The sequence below is a fragment of the Balaenoptera musculus genome, chromosome 10 (assembly GCF_009873245.2).
Source record: "Balaenoptera musculus isolate JJ_BM4_2016_0621 chromosome 10, mBalMus1.pri.v3, whole genome shotgun sequence".
Lineage (NCBI taxonomy): Eukaryota > Metazoa > Chordata > Mammalia > Artiodactyla > Balaenopteridae > Balaenoptera > Balaenoptera musculus.
In genome coordinates this window covers 68,733,419-68,753,563 of record NC_045794.1, presented here as the reverse complement: position 1 = coordinate 68,753,563, position 20,145 = coordinate 68,733,419, and positions in this window count along the sequence as shown.

Here is a 20,145-nt window from a genome sequence, read left to right as displayed (position 1 = left end):
TGCTTTATAACAAAGTTAATCAGTTATACATATACAATATGTTCCCATATCTCTTCCCTCTTGCATCTCCCTCCCTCCCACCCTCCCCATCCCACCCCTCTAGGTGGTCACAAAGCACCGAGCTGATCTCCCTGTGCTATGCGGCTGCTTCCCACTAGCTATCTATTTTACATTTGGTAGTGTATATATGTCCATGACACTCTCTCACCCTGTCACATCTCACCCCACCCCCCCCCCCTATCCTCAAGTCCATTCTCTAGTAGGTCTGTGTCTTTATTCCCGTCTTGCCACTAGGTTCTTCATGGCCTTTTTTTTTTTTTTTTTTTCCTTAGATTCCGTATATATGTGTTAGCATACTGTATTTGTTTTTCTCTTTCTGACTTACTTCACTCTCTATGACAGACTCTAACTCCATCCACCTCATTACAAATACCTCCATTTCATTTCTTTTTATGGCTGAGTAATATTCCATTGTATATATGTGTCACATCTTCTTTATCCATTCATCTGTCGATGGACATTTAGGTTGCTTCCATGTCCTGGCTATTGTAAATAGAGCTGCAATGAACATTTTGGTACATGACTCTTTTTGAACTATGGTTTTCTCAGGGTATATGCCCAGTAGTGGGATTGCTAGATCGTATGGTAGTTCTATTTGTAGTTTTTTAAGGAACCTCCATACTGTTCTCCATAGTGGCTGTATCAATTTACATTCCCACCAACAGTGCAAGAGTGTTCCCTTTTCTCCACACCGTCTCCAGCATTTATTGTTTCTAGATTTTTTGATGATGGCCATTCTGACTGGTGTGAGATGATATCTCATTGTAGTTTTGATTTGCATTTCTCTAATGATTAATGATGTTGAGCATTCTTTCATGTGTCTGTAGGCCATCTGTATATCTTCTTTGGAGAAATGTCTATTTAGGTCTTCTGCCCATTTTTGGATTGGGTTGTTCGTTTTTTTGTTATTGAGCTGCATGAGCTGCTTGTAAATCTTGGAGATTAATCCTTTGTCAGTTGCTTCATTTGCAAATATTTTCTCCCATTCTGATGGTTGTCTTTTGGTCTTGTTTATGGTTTCCTTTGCTGTGCAAAAGCTTTTAAGTTTCATTAGGTCCCATTTGTTTATTTGTGTTCTTATTTCCATTTCTCTGGGAGCTGGGTCAAAAAGAATCTTGCTGTGATGTATGTCATAGAGTGTTCTGCCTATGTTTTCCTCTAAGAGTTTGATAGTGTCTGGTCTTACACTTAGGTCTTTAATCCATTTTGAGTTTATTTTTGTGCATGGTGTCAGGGAGTGTTCTAATTTCATACTTTTACATGTATCTGTCCAATTTTCCCAGCACCACTTATTGAAGAGGCTGTCTTTTCTCCACTGTATATGCTTGCCTCCTTTATCAAAGATAAGGTGACCATATGTGCGTGGGTTATCTCTGGGCTTTCTATCCTGTTCCATTGATCTATATTTCTGTTTTTGTGCCAGTACCAAACTGTCTTGATTACTGTAGCTTTGTAATATAGTCTGAAGTCAGGGAGCCTGATTCCCCCAGCTCCATTTTTCGTTCTCAAGATTGCTTTGGGTATTCGGGGTCTTTTGTGTTTCCATACAAATTGTGAAATTTTTTGTTCTAGTTCTGTGAAAAATGCCAGTGGTAGTTTGATAGGGATTGCATTGAATCTGTAGATTGCTTTGGGTAGTAGAGTCATTTTCACAATGTTGATTCTTCCAATCCAGGAACATGGTATATCTTTCCATCTATTTGTATCATCTTTAATTTCTTTCATCAGTGTCTTATAATTTTCTGCATACAGGTCTTTTGTCTCCTTAGGTAGGTTTATTCCTAGATATTTTATTCTTTTTGTTGCAATGGTAAACGGGAGTGTTTCCTTAATTTCTCTTTCAGATTTTTCGTCATTAGTGTATAGAAATGCAAGAGATTTCTGTGCATTAATTTTGTATCCTGCTACTTTACCAAATTCATTGATTAGCTCTAGGAGTTTTCTGGTAGCATCTTTAGGATTCTCTATGTATAGTATCATGTCATCTGCAAACAGTGACAGCTTTACTTCTTCTTTTCCGATTTGGATTCCTTTTATTTCTTTTTCTTCTCTGATTGCTGTGGCTAACACTTCCAAAACTATGTTGAATGATAGTGGTGAGAGTGGGCAACCTTGTCTTGTTCCTGATCTTAGTGGAAATGATTTCAGTTTTTCACCATTGAGGACAATGTTGGCTGTGGGTTTGTCATATATGGCCTTTATTATGTTGAGGAAAGTTCCCTCTATGCCTACTTTCTGCAGGGCTTTTATCATAAATGGGTGTTGAATTTTGTCGAAAGCTTTCTCTGCATCTATTGAGATGATCATATGGTTTTTCTCCTTCAATTTGTTAATATGGTGTATCACATTGATTGATTTACGTATATTGAAGAATCCTTGCATTCCTGGGATAAACCCCACTTGATCATGGTGTATGATCCTTTTAATGTGCTGTTGGATTCTGTTTGCGAGTATTTTGTTGAGGATTTTTGCATCTGTGTTCATCAGTGATATTGGCCTGTAGTTTTCTTTCTTTGTGACATCTTTGTCTGGTTTTGGTATCAGGGTGATGGTGGCCTCGTAGAATGAGTTTGGGAGTGTTCCTCCCTCTGCAATATTTTGGAAGAGTTTGAGAAGGATAGGTGTTAGCTCTTCTCTAAATGTTTGATAGAATTCGTCTATGAAACCATCTGGTCTTGGGCTTTTGTTTGTTGGAAGATTTTTAATCACATTCTCAATTTCAGTGGTTGTGATTTGTCTGTTTATATTTTCTATTTCTTCCTGGTTCATTCTCTGAAGCTTGTGCTTTTCTAAGAATTTGTGCATTTCTTCCAGATTGTCCATTTTATTGGGGTAGAGTTGCTTGTAGTAATCTCTCATGATCTTTTGTATTTCTGCAGTGTCAGTGGTTACTTCTCCTTTTTCGTTTCTAATTCTATTGATTTGAGTCTTCTCCCTTTTTCTCTTGATGAGTCTGGCTAATGGTTTATCAATTTTGTTTATTTTCTCAAAGAACCAGCTTTTAGTTTTATTGATTTTTGCTATTGTTTCCTTCATTTCTTTTTCATTTATTTCTGACCTGATTTTTATGATTTCTTTCCTTCTGCTAGCTTTGGGGTTTTTTTGTTCTTCTTTCTCTAATTGCTGTAGGTGCAAGGTTAGGTTGTTTATTCGAGATGTTTCCTGTTTCTTGAGGTAGGCTTGTATTGCTATAAACTTCCCTCTTAGCACTGCTTTTGCTGCGTCCCATAGGTTTTGGGTCGTCGTATCTCCATTGTCATTTGTTTCTAGGTATTTTTTGATTTCCCCTTTGATTTCTTCAGTGATCACTTCGTTATTAAGTAGTGTATTGTGTAGCCTCCATGTGTTTGTATTTTTTACACATCTTTTCCTGTAATTGATATCTAGTCTCATAGCGTTGTGGTCGGAAAAGATACTTGATACGATTTCAATTTTCTTAAATTTACCAAGGCTTGATTTGTGACTCAAGATATGATCTATCCTGGAGAATTTCCATGGGCACTTGAGAAGAAAGTGTATTCTGTTGTTTTTGGATGGAATGTCCTATAAATATCAATTAAGTCCATCTTGTTTAATGTATCATTTAAAGCTTCTGTTTCCTTATTTTCATGTTTGATGATCTGTCCATTGGTGAAAGTGGGGTGTTAAAGTCTCCTACTATGATTGTGTTACTGTCATTTTCCCCTTTTATGGCTGTTAGCATTTGCCTTATGTATTGAGGTGCTCCTATGTTGGGTGCATAAATATTTACAATTGTTATATCTTCTTCTTGGATTGATCCCTTGATCATTGTGTAGCGTCCTTCTTTGGCTCTTGTAATATTCTTTATTTTAAAGTCTATATTTTCTGATTTGAGAATTGCTATTCCAACTTTTTTTGGTATTGCATGCAATATCTTTGTCCATCCCCTCACTTTCAGTCTGTATGTGTCTCTAGGTGTGAAGTGGGTCTCTTGTGGACAGCATATATACGGGTCTTGTTTTTGTATCCATTCAGCCAGTCTATGTCTGTTGGTTGGAGCGTTTAATCCATTTACATTTAAGGTAATTATCGATATGTATGTTTCTATTACCATTTATTAATTGTTTTGCGTTTGTTATTGTAAGTCTTTTCCTTCTCTTGTGTTTCCTGCCAGAGAATTTCCTTTAGCATTTGTTGTAAAGCTGCTTTGGTGGTGCTGAATTCTCTTAGCTTTTGCTTGTGTGTAAAGGTTTTAATTTCTCTGTCGAGCCTGAATGAGATCCTTGCTGGGTAGAGTAATCTTGGTTGTAGGTTTTTCCCTTTCATCCCTTGAAATATGTCCTACCACTCCCTTCTGGCTTGCAGAGTTTCTGCTGAACTATCAGCTGTTAACCTTTTAGGGATTCCCTTGTATGTTATTTTTTGGTTTTCCCTTGTTGCTTTTAATATTTTTTCTTTGTCTTTAATATTTGATAGTTTGATTAATATGTGTCTTGGCATGTTTCTCGTTGGATTAATCCTGTATGGGAGTCTCTGAGCTTCCTGGCCTTGATTGACTATTTCCTTTCCCATATTAGGGAAGTTTTCATCTATAATCTCTTCAAATATTTTCTCAGTCCCTTTCTTTTTCTCTTCTTTTTCTGGGACCCCTATAATTCGAATGTTGGTATGTTAAATGTTTTCCCAGAGGTCTTTGAGACTGTCCTCAGGTCTTTTAATTCTTTTTTCTTTATTCTGCGCTGTGGTAATTATTTCCACTATTTTATCTTCCAGGTCAGTTATCCATTCTCCTGCCTCCATTATTCTGCTCTTGATTCCTTCTAGAGAATTCTTAATTTCATTTATTATGTTGTTAATGATTGTTGGTTTGCTCTTTAGTTCTTCTAGTTCCTTGTTCAACGTTTCTTGTATTTTCTCCATTCTTTTTCCAAGATTTTGGATCATCTTTACTATCGTTACTCTGAATTCTTTTTCAGGTAGACTGCCTATTTCCTCTTCATTTGTTTGGTCTCATGGGTTTTTACCCTGCTCCTTCATCTGCTGTGTTTCTCTGTCTTCTCATTTTGCTTACCTTTCTGTGTTTGTGGTCTCCTTTCTTTGGGCTGCAGGTTTGTGGTTCCTGCTTTTTTGGTATCTGCCCCCAGTGGCTAAGGTTGGTTCACTGGGTTGTGTAGGCTTCCTGGTGGAGGGGAATAGTGCCTGTGTTCTGGTGGATGAGGCTGTATCTTGTCTTTCTGTTGGGCAGGTCCGCATCTGGTGGTGTGCTTTGGGGGGGGTCTGTGACCTTATTATGATTTTAGGCAGCCTCTCTGCCAATGGGTGGGGTTGTTTTCCTGTCTTGCTAGTTGTTTGGCATAGGGTGTCCAGCACTGTAACTTGCTGGTTGTTGAGTGGAGCTGGGTCTTTGCGTTGAAGTGGAAATCTCTGGGAGAACTTTTGCCACTTGATATTACATGGATCTGGGTGGTCTCTGGTGGACCAATGTCCTGTACTCGGCTCTCCCACCTCAGAGGCAAAGGTCTGACACCTGTCCAGAGCACCAAGACCCTGTCAGTCACATGGCTCAGAAGAAAAGTGTGGAAAAAAGAAAGAAAAAATAAAATAAAATAAAGTTATTAGAATTAAAAATATTTTTTAAAAATTTAAAAAATTAAAAATTAAGAAAATAAAAAAGACAGCAGAGAGCAACAAAACCAAAAACCAAATGTACCAATGATAACAAGTGCTAAAAACTATCCAAAAAAAGAAGAAAAAAATGGACAGACAGAACCCTAGGACAAATGTAAAAGCAAAGCTATACAGACAAAATCACTCACAGAAGCATACACATACACACTCACAAAAAGAGAAAAAGGAAAAATATATATATATTGTTGCTTCCAAAATCCACCACCTCACTATTGGTATGATTCGTTTTCTATTCAGGTAGTCCACAGATGCAGGGTACATCAAGTTGATTGTGGAGATTTAATCCGCTGCTCCTGAGGCTGCTGGGAGAAATTTCCCTTTCTCTTCTTTGTTCACTCAGCTCCTGGGGTTCAGCTTTGGATTTGGCCCCACCTCTGCCTTTAGGTCACCTGAGGGCGTCTTTTCTTTGCTCAGACAGGACTGGTTAAAGTAACAGCAGTTTAGGGAGCTCTGGCTCACTCAGGCCAGGCGGAGGGAGGGGTACAGAATGCGGGGTGTGCCTGCAGTGGCAGAGGCCGGCATGACGTTGCAAAAGCCTGAGGCATGACATGTGTTCTTCTGGGGAAGTTGTCCCTGGATCATGGGACCCTGGCAGTGGCGGGCTGCACAGGCTCCCAGGAGGGGAGGTGTGGATAGTGATCTGTGCTTGCACACAGGCTTCTTGCTGGCTACAGCAGCAGCCTTAGTGTCTCATGTCCGTCTCCAGTGTCCGCGATGATAGCCGCGGCTCATGCCCTTGTCTGGAGCTCATTTAGGCGGTGCTCTGAATTCCCTCTCCTCGCGCACCCCGAAACAATGGTCTCTTTCTCTTAGGCAGGTCCAGACATTTTCCTGGACACCTTCCCGGCTAGCTGTGGCGCACTGGCCCCCTTCAGGCTGTGTTCACTCAGCCAACCCTGGTCCTCTCCCTGCGATCTGACCTCCGAAGCCAGCGCCTCAGCTCCCAGCCCCTGCCCGCCCAGGCGGGTGAGCAGACAGGCCTCTCAGGCTGGTGAGTGCTGGTCGGCACCAGTCCTTTGTGCGCAAATCTCTCTGCTTTGTGCTCTACATCGCTGTTGCTGCGCTCTCCTCCATGGCTCTGAAGCTTCCCCCCCACCACCCCCTGTCTCCGAAGGGGCTTCCAAGTGTGTGGAAACTTTTCCTCCTTCACAGCTCACTCCCAGAGGTGCAGGTCCCATCCCTATTCTTTTGTCTCTGTTTTTTCTTTTTTCTTTTGTTCTACCCAGGTACGTGGGGAGTTTCTTGCCTTTGTGGAAGTCTGAGGTCTTCTGCCAGCGTTCAGTAGGTATTCTGTAGGATTTGTTCCACATGAAGTTGTATTTCTGATGTGGGGAGGAAGGTGATCTCCATGTCTTACTCCTCCACCATCTTGAAAGTCTCTGATAGACATTTGTACTTTTTCCAAAGTCTTCCAGACAATGTCATAAATATATCTTTTCTTATATTTATTTTTAAAATAATCTTAGCGTAAAATTGTGTTTCCCAAACATTATATTTGATTTGTTGGATTTTTAGCTTCTTGGAAATATTAACACAACAACAACAAAAAAACACTATCACAAATTTGCATCATTAGATATATTGAATCAGACAGTTTGAGATAGATAACTACAGAGAAAGAGAGAGAGTGAGAGAGAAAAAAAATGCTTTGTTGGCTCAGCTATATATAGATGACAGCAGACAAGTTTTCAAATCTAGCTCAATTAGTTACTTGCCAGTTCCACTTGAATAAATTTCTCTACGTTTTAGTTGCTTCATCTGTGAAACGGGAAAAATAATAATTCTGCATAGCTTGCACTGTATAGGTTTTAAGTATGCTAATGGATGTAAGTACCTGTTACAGTGTTTGGAACAGAAGAAATATAATAATTGTACATAAATTACCTCATTACCTCCACAATATGAATTCTTATTCTAGTTTTATACCCGTTATGGGTTCTGACTGGGCCTCAGATGGGACTCAGGGTCTCGTTTTATTGAACACCCAGTGGACTGATGCCACTGGGTACCAATTCACCTTAATTGATTTTCCATAGGTATGGAGGCCTGTAAAGAGGAGGAGGATAAAATGAGGAGTAATGGGAGAGGACAGGGACAAATAGTCCTACAGAGGGCACCAGTGGGAACCCCACTCTAGTCATTTTTTATTTGCAGTGATATCAAATCATGAGAAGACTAGAGGCCAACAAATGTAACAATTATCTTCATAAGCACAGTTGAGACATTCCTATGGTCTCCAAAAAACTGGGGAAGACTGAAAAGGAGCTAGATGTTCTGTAGTGCATGAGCATGAGCAATTATCCAGAAAATAATTGCTAGGGAAATACAGTTACACACAGACAAGAAACAGCACCTCCAAGTAGGAAAATAATTTATCCAAGTATATACATCTAATAAGGGCAAATTTTCAATCTCAGGTCTTTCTGTGTGCAAAGTCTATGCCCCTAAACATGAAATTAGCCACAAAACACCTTGCCTCATTGTTCAAATACATATATGTGTGTGAGTATTGTTCAGTAACACATTTCTGCAAGAGAATACTGGCTTCTTCTTGAGGATTTTGCTTTTAGGTGATGCTTAAATAAAACATGGAACCAATGTAGGATTATCATTCCCAAGATATTTTCTCGGGGATTATTTCAGCATCTCAATCCCTTCTACATATAATTGCCCTCATCCTCACAGCTTCATAGAGTCAAAATTTTTATTGTGAACCTCCAGAGTCACCTGAGAGACATCTCCCTAGAGTTTTTGGATTTGTCTTTCATTCTCTGAAGAAGAAACTAACAAAAAACCTCACATAGCATAAATAAGGATGAGATTATTTGGGAGCTTCCATCAAAGCAACTTCAGGCACAAACTAGTCAATCAGATTTAAGGTAGGAGCACTGGATATTGGTAACAGAGAGATGAGATTCTGTGAAATTTGGGGGCTTGAAGGAATACAGTATAATTTAAAACCAACTATGGATATTTTATATCCTACTCTGGGTAATAGCATAATTTTACATATAAAATAATGTTTAAGATGATTTGGAATCAAGCTTACTTTATTTTATTTAAGATATATCTAGAGCTTTGAAAAAGAGTTAAGCTGTCTTTCTCAATATAGTAAATTGCCATCATTTATTTATTAATTTTTATTTCATTTGGTAATCACGAGGTTTCTAAAAGTAAATATTTCTTCAATATCTGGTCTTGATAGTAGGATATTGATTTTTGCATAGCTTTAAAATTTGCAATTATGGGAGCCTACTAATAAAAATACTCTAAAAATATAAGATTCTGAATGTGGGAAATTGTGCTTTGTGTTTTCCATTTAAAGTCAAAAGGCCAGAAAGGGCATAGAGTTTTTAAACAAATGACCTTTATCATAATGTGTCTCGTAAACTGAATTTTAAATAGAACATGCTGGTTGAAAGGCAAAGAAATGACTGTCATTGAAACACAGGATTCATCAAGTTATAATGTCAACTTAGTAAAGAAAATGCTTTCCTACATTCTTGTCAATTGACAGGCTGTTATCACATATTAAAATCTGACAAGGCATTGATGAATTAGGTTGTTTTTAATATGTCCAAAGCAACTAACCTTCAAAAAAGCAGAGGGTATTTCTCATCGGTTAAATATACCATTTTTTGACTTTATAATTATTTTAAAGAAAAAAAAGTATTTAGATGAACTTGTAGAATTCTAAGTAGATGTAGAACATAATTATACATTATTAAATTGTTTTAAAGAGCTTAAATACTAATAACTGTGAAATTGAACACATATCACATGTATCAAAGCATATGGATATTGATGATAGAGGAGGAATATAAAGCTTAATTTAAAAACAATAATTCTATTCTTTATAAAACATTTCTATAAACTACAAAGTACAAAATGTTTGGCTATTTAAAAAGTCAGTAATTTGTTTAGCTGATACGAAAGAAAATACAGTGAAAGAAATTCAAGAGTAGACAAATAAAATTTCCAGTGTACTGGAAATTTCTTTCACCATGTTGATGCTAGATTTTTTGATACCTGGCGCTATGTCCATTTTCTTAATTTACTCCCTTAAGATGGTAAAACATATCTTCCAGTATCCTTTTAAGAAGGTATTCACACATAATAAATTGTTGATAGCATGATGTTTAAAAATGCCTGTTTCATCCTTACACTTGGTGAAGTGTAAATCTAAGTAGAAATCATTTTGCCTCAGAATTCTGAAGGCATAGCTCTATTGTCTACTAGCTTTCACTTTTGCTGACGAGTGAAGCCTTTCTGATTTTTGACATACTGTTTATGGTCTTTTATTTTTCCTCAAATAAAGGATTTGATGATTCTCATCTTTATATTTCTTGATCTGAGTTTTCATGAAGAATGCATTGGTGTGGATCTAGTGTTTATATTTCTGTGTGTGTGTGGGTACATGTGTAGATCTTTTTAATGTGGAGCATTATGTTCTCTAGGTGTTGGAATATTTTTTTTCTATCTTTGATTATTTCCTTCCCTCCATATTTTTGAGCTCTTATTAATTAATTCTAATATTTATATATCAAAACTGCTAAATGACAGTCTGTATTTCTTTTTTCTAATATTTTTAAAAATCAGGTTTATAGTGATATAATTTGCATACAGTAAAATTCACCCTTTTTAGCCACACAAATCTATGAATTTTAACAAATATATAAAGTTGTGAAATCACCACTACAATCAGAATACAGGATAATACTATCACCTCCAAAAGTTCCTTCATACTGCTTTGCAGACAGTTGTCTCTTCCCACCCAAGACCCGGGCAACCATTAATCTATTTTCTGTCTCTATAGACATACCTAATTTGGACATTTTATATAAGTGGAATCATACAATACATGGCCTTTAATATTTAGCTTCTCTTAATTAGAATAATGCTTTTAAAATTCTTCAATATTATTATATGTTTCAGTAGTTCATGTCTATGTTTCCTCAGTGGAATTTACTTGCATAGATATACAGCAATGGTTTATTCATTCACCAGTTGATGGCCATTTTGAACGTTTCCAGTTTGGGGAAATTAAGAACAAAGCTGCTATAAACTTTCTTTAACAGGCTTTCTGTGGACATATGATTTCATTGCATCTTCTGCAGCAGTGTCTGAGAGTTCTCCCTGCTTACTACACATATTTGTCAGCATTCAGTACTTTCAATCTTTTCTTACTCTTTCATTTATTTCAGTTTATTTCAGTTTGGTTTTATGTTTAGCCATTCTAGTGGGTCTGTAGTGGTTTCACATTGTGGTTTTAATTTTCATTTATCTGATGATTAAAGATGTTAAGCATCCGTCCATTCCTTCTGCGTGCTTATTTGCTATTCTTATATCTTCTTTGATCTGTCTGGTCAAAGAATTTGCCCCTTTGAAAATTGCATTGTTTGTTTTCTTATTAATGAGTTTTGAGGTTTCTTTATATATTGTTGAAGTGAGGCTTTAACCCTATATGGATTTTGCAAAATTTTTTTCTAGTCTAAGGATTGTATCCAGACTTTCTAATAATGCTTCTTAAAGAGAAGTTTTTACATTTTGATCATACCCAATTTAAAAAATGTTATAGTTTATTTCCTATCTAAGAAATAATTGCCTATTCCAAGACCATAAACATATTCTCCTGTATTTCTTCCAGAATTTTAGGTTTTACATTTAGGTCTATAATCCATTTCAAATTAATTGTTGATATTTTTAATGTGCAAGTTTTATATCATTGATTTTTTTCACTATTGCCATTATGTTTTTAGTTTCATTGATTTCCTTCTAAATATTGTATTATCTGTGCCCTGCTGTGATATTGTGATTTATAAGAAGAAATATATATATTTCCTCTTCATTCCCATTTCTAGGACAAAGTTCCTAAAACCCTCGGAATTTCCTAAGTGATAAGAGCAATAAAGGTGTCTTTTGTTTGTTAATGAGGTGACTTTTGGATTCCACCTAAGGATGGGGGCTGGTTGCCAGGGGATTACAAGGTAGGAACTTTAAATCCTACTCTCCTGACCTCCAGGGAGAGGAGGGGGGCTGAAGGTTGAATCAATCACCAGTGGTCAATGATTTAACCAATCATTCCTTTGTAATGAAGCTTCCATAAAACCCAAAAAAGGACAGGATTCTGAGAGCTCCCAGTTGGTGAATTGACTGAAGAAAGTGGTGCTCTGAGAGAGCATGGAAGTTCTGTGCCCTTTCCTCATACCTTGCCCTATCCATTTCTTCTATATGGCTATTCCTGAATTACAGTTGACTCTTAAACAACTCAAGGGGTTAGGGGCACTGACCCTCCATGCTGCTGAAAATCTGATTATAACTTTACAGTCTATATCAGTTTTGTAGGATGGAGCCCTTAACTGGTGGGATCTGATGCTATCTTCAGGTAGGTAGTGTCAGAATTGAGATGAATTCTCAGACAGCCTGATGGTATCAAAGAACTGCTTGTTGGCGTGAGGAAACCTCCACATCCACCCCCTACCCCCCACACACACAGGTTAGAACTGGGTCCCAGAACCATAAGACCTGCATACTTTATATGTTGTTTTTATTTTTACTCAATTCAAAATATTTTTTAAACTAACTTTGATTTTCTCTTTGATTTATGAGTTATTTAGAAGTACGTTGTTTAGTTTCCAAATGTTGGGACATTTTAAGATATCTTCCTGTTACTGATTTACAGAATTTAGTGATGATGAGAGAAAATAAATTGTATAATTTCAATTATTCAATTATTTTAACTTTGTTGGATTTATTTTTATGGCACAGATATGGTATATCTGGTAAATTGTTCATTTTAGTGTCCTTGGATTGACTTATATTCTGCTTTTCTTGGGTAAGGTGTTCCGTAAATATCAATGACAAGTTGATGATGTTTCAGTCTTACATAGCCTTATTATTTTCTGTTTGTTTATTCTAGTGATTTTTCAGTGAGGCATGTTGAAATCTCCAAATATAATTGTAGATTTGCCTATTTCTCCTTTCAGGCTACCAGTATTCACTGCATGAATTTTGAAGCTCTGTTGTTAAGAACATACAAATTTAAGATCATCATGCCTTCTTGGTGAATTGATCCCATTATCATAATGCAATGTCCCTCTCTATTCCTTATAGTGTTGATTGTTCTGACTTCTCAATATGATCATTCCAAGTGTATTATTTAACAAATATATTGTATACTTTATGAGTCTTACTGTATAAATTAAGTACCTGAAAATACGGTCTAATCCTCTAGTTGTTCACCATCAACTCTGATGTAAGCCAGGTTCCAAAATGGATTATAGTAGTAATATACTGTCAACGGACAGCTAGTGCTGTATAATTTATTCTGCCTAGAGAAATCAGAGAAGGTAGCACAAATAGATGATATCTGAGTTAGACTAAGTAAGGGAGCTATCGCATTCCAGACAAAGGAAGGTAGCTGTAAATGGAGAGCTATTCAAGGGATCAGTACAACAATTACCTAGGGTCCATGGTGGAATGGCATAAAATCATGAAGTAAGCCTGAAAAGTAGTAAGCTATTTACTTCTATCTTCTTCCTAACTGTCTGACTACTTGGACATTAGTAAAAATGATTAAGTTTTCCTTTTTTACTCTGTAAAATAGGAATAATAAAAGCTATTTCTCAAGATAGATGTAAAGTTTAAAGAAGAATTAAGTATATATATAACATCTTGCACAGTGCCTGGCAGTTAAAAATTATACTATCTTCAACTGTTATTTTTATGTTTGTTGTTGTCATTATTGTTACTATTATTGAGGTCTCCAAAAATTTAGGATCTTCCTTGCAAGAGTTTTTCAACATAGAGCCTCATTTTATTATTCCAATTTTATAACAGAAGTAAAAAATAAAAACAAAGATTTTCTTAACATATTCCAAATGAATAGTAACTAACCCTCATAGAGCATGTATTATGGGCTAGCTGCTGTTCTAAGTGCTGAAAGGTGGCAGAATATGCCACCTCAATATATGTCACTTTGGCATAAAAATTATTTTGAACCCAAGGCACTTAATAAAATAGCAGATGCAGGAAGGGCACTCTAATCTCCCCTTTTATTCCTGAAAGCAGGAGATTAAAAACTCCCATGTGAAAGATGCCCTTTCTGTACCGGGAGAAAAGAAACATTCTTCGATACGAAGTCAAAGCCAAGAGAATTCTATACAAACAGACCTTGTTAAAGTAATTCTTATCTTTCTTTAGCCTCCCTGTATTTTAGTCACTTTTCCACAATTGCCTCTCTTTGGTCAATCTAGTATAAAAGCATTTAGGTTTTGCCACTTGTTTGGGTCTTTATTTCCTTATGAGAGCTCTTATGTCACCTAAAACATATAAATGTGAATGCTTTTCTTCTGTTAATCTGTCTTCTGTAAATTTAATTCTCATGTCCATCTGAAAAGCCTTAAGAAGTTAGAGGTAAATGTTACCTTCCCTACAGTGCTTTACAAATTTTGTTCATTTAATCTGATACTATGGAGGTAGGTACTATGGTTATCATCATGATCACTATTTTTCTCAGGAAGAGAGACTCAAGAATTTTAAAGAACTGTCTCAGTTACATAGGAAGTAAAAGGGCCTGGTTTTGAACCTAGGAAGATTAGGTCCAGAATCTGTGCAGTAAACATTCTGCTATATTGCCAAGCCCAAGAATTTTGAAGGGAAAGAGGAAAGTGGAGACATTCAATAAAACTCTTAAATCAGTTGACAAAATGATTCAACATGATGGCTTAACTCTTATCCAAAGACATTATCTTTGGCTCCTCTTTCCAAACTTAAGTTCCAATGAAAAGATGTTTAGAGCGCTCTCTCTCTCTCTTTTTAACATTCATATATATTTTTCCTTTGGAATCAGGTATTCTCCTGGTAACAAATTCATTTTAAGGTGAAGTAGGTGAGACATAATAATCAAATTCTCTAGAGAGGGTCTATGGTTTGGGTATGAATATAGTCAACATTATTTCTGTGCTTTGTTATGTTACAGGATTGCCTCAGTCTCCAGGGAATGAACATATCATCCATCCTCTAAATGGTATTTCAACGTGTGTTTTGTGTGTCTACTTTAAAACCCTAAAACACAAACTGCTACAAAAGGAGGATTTTTGTCTATTAAATAGCATTAACATGAAATCTCTTTGGACTTGTTTAATAATAACCTCTTAGTAAGGTTGAAATGTGAAAATACAATTCAAGATTATTCCAAAATCGTTTTTCCTTTCACCAAAAAACACTAATATGAAATAGAAAAGGGGTGGTTTACATCACCAAACCCCAAATTCTATGCAGTAATTTTATTATCATGTGTCATCAACAAATATCATTATCAAAAGGAAATCTACTTCAAATTACTGTCAGATTTAATTGGATATCCTACAAAATAATCTTTAGTAAATTTATAAAGATCATTATGAATCATGAGTTATTCTCTGAATATTAAGTAGAATGTTGTTAAATCCTTTTAAAATTTAAATCTGAAGTATAAGTGTTCCTTCATAATCCATCAAGATATGAAATCTACCTAAATGAAATCATCCTCTTTCTATGCTGTTTATTTCAATCCAAACAAAGTCAGTCTCCAAGAAAAAAGAAAAGTTGAAAATTCAATTAAAGGACAAGTTCTAGGTGATTAAATGGTGAGGCATTTTGAATCAGAGACTCTCCTACTGCAGAATGCCTTTCGCAGGCTCAGTTACTTTTTTGAATCCTGTTGTAATTTTAAATTATTTTAACAAAGGACAAGGGCATAGGAACTGGCTCTCCTTTTGTTTTTATGACCTCAAATAACAGTGTAGAATACTTAAAAGGAAAAATGTTGGATTTTTTCAAGAAAGCTTTTCCAAAATACTGACTGAAATATGCTTGAGGATCTGGAAGAATGATCATTGCTTACTAACCTATAAGAGGGGAGTAGTCTGTACAGATATTTCTAGCAAAGTTTATTATTTTCCCTGCAATATCTGTTCTTTGACAAAGGTGAATATTTCATGGCAATGATGTTTGTTTGTTTGTTTTTCTTGGGAAATAACATAACAGGCTATGACATAATGATATTCGATACAACCTTATTTTTAAATGTTAGGCAGACTATAAAGAGGCAATAGAAATAGTCTTTTGAAAGAGACAGTGATTTCTTTGTCATATAATTCAAATAATTATTTGAAGTTAATACTTCAATTGATTGTTGTTCTTATTTGATTCTCTCAAACTTCTTTCCATTTATCTCTACATTTTGTCACTAATTTCCAAGTTTTATTTTTTTTCTCATTTACTTCTTATGTACCTGGTCAACATCAAACAAGAATTTTCTTTAAACATGAATTTCGATGGACTTTAGACCTAGTTGAAAAACTTTTTATAACAAAAGTGAGACTAAGTCAAAATCCCTGAATAGATACTCTTTATTATTTCTGAAAAATTCCTTTCAACGTATATTTTCAATGATCAAAGTAGTGCAATTTCATGGAATCAGCAGTTCACAGATTTTTAAATTAAAACTCTACTTTTGTTACAGTCTAATTTTTTGACTTAGTCTCAGTTTTAAAATGAGAATTAGAATAAAAAGTATAAATGACCCAATGAAATCTTAAATATGGTGCCAAATATTAGGCAGTTAAAACTAGTGTCTTAATATGTATTGTCCCTATTTTAATTTAACTGTTTCTTTAATTACAAAATGATAGGAATTCTTTATATATTTGGTATACTAATTTTTTTCTCATAATATATAATCCAGATATCATTGCTTGTTCTTTGGCTTATTTTTTCACTCTTTAATATATCTTAGGATGAATATAATTTATTAATTTTTATGTTGTCTAATTTATCAACATTTTCTTTTATGGGCAATACTTTTTGTTTTTATATTAAAAGATTTTCCTTAAATCAAGGTGATCAAAATATTTTCCTGGTATTTTATAAAGCTTTATTGTTTTGCCTTTCACTTTAGGCTTGTAATATTTCTAAATTTAACTTTGAGATTTAAGTGTCTAGTGTTACTTTTATACTGATAGCCTCTTATGCCAGTGACAATTTTCAATTTTTAATATATTTTAATATAATATAATATATTTTTTAAATATCTACCTTCTTTCTCCCACCCCCCAGTAAATATCCATGGATGTTAATTTCTTATATATTCTTCTTTGTATAATTTTAATGCACATAGAGGTAAATAGAAATATAGATTCTTTCCTTCAGCTACTTTTACATAAAATGTAGCATACCATATCTACACTGTTCTTCAACTTATTTTTCTTAACAAATAATATATCTCAGAGGTCTTTCATATTAGTAGAAAATGTTTTTATTATTTTAATGACTACATATTATTCCCCTATATCAGCATAATTAATGGAAAATTCTGCCTGTTTTGCACCACTTTGCAGTCTCTGTCATGTCACATAATGACAAATGTATGGAACTGCTTCTTTTTTCTCCATATGTTAAGTTGGTTTATTTTTAATCTCTTCACTAATATCCCATTCTCTTAATTACTGTAATTTTAAAACAAATCTTGGTATATGAAAGAACAAGGACCTTTTATTATTTAATTAGCTGTTTAATACCTACTTTAAAGAAGTATTTTTGCTTTTTATTTATCCCTCTATTTTATTTATTTTTTAAATTTCATTAATTTAGGCTGTTAGGTTCTTATTTCTTTCCAACTACATTTGTTTATTTTGTGCTTGCTTTCAAACATTTTAAGGTGGTCAGTTTGCTTGTTACTTTTCAGCTCATGCTCTTCCAATGTTAATTTTAAAGCTATAGCTTTTCTTCTAGACACAGTTTTAGATGCAACCCACAAGATATGATATGTAGTATTTTCATTAAAATTCCTTTATGCATTCTCCTTTGACCCATGGATTATTTAGATGTATATACTTGCAAATATATAGTGATGTTCAGTTATATTTTATTGTGTATTTCTAACTTGATTGCATTGTGGTTTGTAAACATGTGTACACTTTCAAAATCCTTTGAAATTTGTTGAAACTTACTTTATACCCTAGCAAATGATCAAATTTTTATGTGTTTGGTGTTTGCTTAGAAAAAAAATGGTATTCTGCAGTTGTTGTGGGTAGGATTCTAACTATGTTCCTTAGCTCTTGTTTTCATCAAGTTAATCAGACCTTCTAGATCTTTCCTAAAATTTCCTTTCTGCTATTATGAAGTTTTTTTCATCTGTTACTGAGCAAGATTACCACTTGATTTTGGATTTGGCTGTATCTTCTTACATTCCTCTAAGTTTTTGGTTATTAGAGGCTATGTTATGGGATGCATACAAATTTAAATTTGATATATCTTTCTGGAAAGTTAAACATTTCATCATTCTACCATGTTTCTCCTTATCTCTACTTTTTAAAAAATTTAACTTCTAAATGGTCTTTAAAATGTCTACAAAAAGATATATCCTCTATCCATCTTTTAACTTTGTCCATATTTTCCATATTTTAATGATCAAACCTTCTGTGTCCTTTGTTTTAGGTATGCCTTTTTAAAACAGCATTCAATTGGATTTGGTTTTTAGCAGAGTCTACAACCCTCTTCCTTCATAGCAAAATGTTTAGACTGCTAATTACTGCTATATTTGGATTTAAGTCCACCATCTTATTTTCTATTTCTATTGGTCCCTCTCTTGGACATATTTTTTGCTGTTTTTTTAACCTTTCATTGAATTAGTGTACTAATTTTTATTAATGTAATTTTCCTGATATCTATCTGTTGACCTAAATTCAAAGCAAATATTTTGAGAGGATACAAAATTGTAAATAGAACTTAATCAGGGGAATAGAACTGCACTGAAAGGTAAAAAGGAGCTTCAAAATTTGATGTTTACATTGTTTGGTTTGATTTTTTTTTTACACTGGGCATATATTTTTATACTGACTTTTGGAAACCAGATCTGCAGACTACAGTAATTCCGCTAAAAGATAATTCAAAAAATGCATGCAAAAACAAGTAGAAATTGTTTATTCCCTGAATACTTTAGACTATCTGTTCAGCTTTTCCCCACTATCTACTTACTCTCATGCCTAATAGCATAAATGTAATTTACATAGCAAAAACATTCACAGAAAAATAATGTAGCTTTTATAATATGTTTCTCAGCATATCATTGAATGTTTTTTATGCCAAGTGGCTTCACTGGGTTCTGACATAGGGTCTTCAGAACTGCTCTGGCCTTTGCATGACCCCTTGTTTTCATTAAGTGATGAGCTCTTAGTTAATGTGATATAGGAAGAAAGGCTAGAGTAGTGAAAAGATCACAAAAAAGTTTGGGGTTTTTCGGTTTTTTAATTTTTGGTTTGTTGGTTGGCTTTTGTTTTTGTTTTTTGACCTTTGTCAAGTCTTGATACATCTGTAGGCTTCATCTGCAAATAAAAGTGTTAAACTAGAGTTGGATGATTTTAGGCCCCCTACCAGTCATAAGTACATAACAATGGAAATATTTTGAAGACAGGCAATCTAGTCTTACTTTCACATTCTGCTCCTTCCTAGCTATATGATTTCGACAGTTACCTGATTTCTTTGGAATGTGTTTCTCTTTAATACAACTTGAGTTATTCTGAGTAAATTCCCAGTAAATTACTGAGTTATTCCCAGTAAAGCACTTGGGGAAAATCTAAGTTCTGTCCTATAGAACAGAATTATTATTATTTATTTTCATCTTTCTAGCAGATAGTAGGCAAGTGATGATTATTAGTTTCTACTTCTTACTGACATCCTAGAATTGTAAGGAAATTGCAAATTAGTTCTATGAAAGATTGATGTAATATTTCATTGTCTAACCTGGAATTTACAAGTGCTCCCCTCTTGCACATTAATAAAATGTGAAATATTAATATATATTATATAGAACAGTTTTCAACAAAAGATGTGAATCCTTATGCATCCATGACTCTATATTAAAACTTTAACAAGTTTACACATTTAAGTAGTGATATAATCTTATAAACAATATATAAATGGTATATTGGCAAAGGCAATATAAAGAATCAGGAAAAACACAACCAAGCAGAAAATTGAATGCAAAATTACTTGAGATTAAAAAAATCTTACTACCATCATAACAGCTTTTTTATCCATGTCATTTCTTATTTTGTATCGTCATGTCACAATTATGATAAATTTTACTACAAAGTGGTCAATATCATATTTGAAGGTCACTTTGGTCATTGGAAGTGAGAGTCTCCCAAAGTGATGGCAATTAGAAAGCACAACATTTTACTTTCATGAATGCAATGATTTAGTTCTTTGACCTCTAGTTGGTTAAGCATGATATATAGTAGAACATTTCACTTCTGATATATGCACGTGAAACCCTGACAAGAATTAAAGGCAGAGTGCAGATTTAAACTGCTGGCATCCCTCACTCTGCTTGAATAATTGCTAAAGTTACTTTCAAGTACCTTAGAAAGAGAAAAAAAAAGAAAAAAGAGA